This window comes from Belonocnema kinseyi, chromosome 1 (assembly GCF_010883055.1).
Source record: "Belonocnema kinseyi isolate 2016_QV_RU_SX_M_011 chromosome 1, B_treatae_v1, whole genome shotgun sequence".
NCBI lineage: Eukaryota > Metazoa > Arthropoda > Insecta > Hymenoptera > Cynipidae > Belonocnema > Belonocnema kinseyi.
Genome location: NC_046657.1, coordinates 89,168,174 through 89,169,600, shown reverse-complemented (window position 1 = coordinate 89,169,600; position 1,427 = coordinate 89,168,174).

The window sequence follows — 1,427 nt, the reverse complement described above, 5'->3', positions numbered from 1 at the left end:
GAAGGAAAAAGCCAACCATAGCCGAGATGGAAAAAGGAAAACCCAAACATATTTTACCCGCAGTCAAGAAAGAAACATTGATAAAAGTTTATTTGTGCATAATTCAAGATAAAAAAAATAAAAAAAACTGCTATATAAATCAGCTTAGAACCGAAAAATGATTGTAAAAGTTCAATTAGAACGAGAAAATCTTATAAATGTATTCAATTTTATCAATAATAATAATATAAATCAAATCCAACCGACTACGATAAATTTGCTAAATACGTATTTTTATTATTGGTATTAAAAAATCTAAAAACTACGAGTATTTACCGGCGCCATTTCGACAAACGAGCAGCTCCGATTTCGTGCAAAAGCGTTTGAGAAAGCTTGAAAACTGTAGAAAACAGTGGCGTTCTCCGTTTTGGATGACATTTTTGTTCAACCTAAACTTGCTTCAGGATCACCGTGTAGGACGCGTATTTTTAGATTGAATCGTAAAACATAACATTGAAAGTAAACAAATTAATTTTAAGAAAAAACGGCACAAGTTGAGGTAAAGTGTTTAATCTGTGCAAAATAAGCAGCAAATATTGAAGTAATCATGGAAAATAAAATGTGTACATTATTTTGCAATATCAGAATAAACAGTACCAGAACGAGCTAAAAAAAAACCAAAGATTTTTTTGTAACAAATACTGGAATCAGGACATGAAAAGGCCTAAGAATTGCCATTAGCCATTTTCAATAATATATATAGTTTGGCCGTGAAATCAGGACTTTTTACATTAATGAATTTGGAATTAATTTGGACTTATCTAGTTGTCGTCATTTTTCAAAGTCTTGCTACCCAACCCAAATGCGAATTGCCGCAGCTGAATACATGTTCCAGTGTTGATCCAATTTTGGCAGCCAACGGTCGGCTAATGATATTGGGCCAATATCGGCATTTCAATCTGCCCAGTGTTCAGACAGTATTGACAGCCTATATTAGCTATTTAAACTTGCCGATCCTCCACCAATGCTTGGCCCAGGATCGACAATTTATTGCGCCAAGTCTCACTTTTAAAACGGGGAACCCTATTTTACGAGGATCAGCTAAAGTATGGTCCAGTGACGACACATTACTGGGCCAAGTGTCACTTTTACCACGGCAAACCATGTTTTATTTATATCGACCCAATTTTGAGCCAGTACTGGCAGGCTATATTAGCTTTTTATATTTGCTGATCCTCCAACGATGATTGGCCCAGTATCGGCACTTTATTGCGCTAAGTCTCACTTTTAGTGTGGGGAAGCATGTTTCACGAGGATCGGCAAAGTCTGGCCCAGTAACGGCACATTACTGGGCCAAGTGTCACTTTTACCATGCAAACCATATTTTATTTCAATTGGCCCAATGTTGAACCAATGCTGGCAGCATATATTGGCTATTAATATTTGCC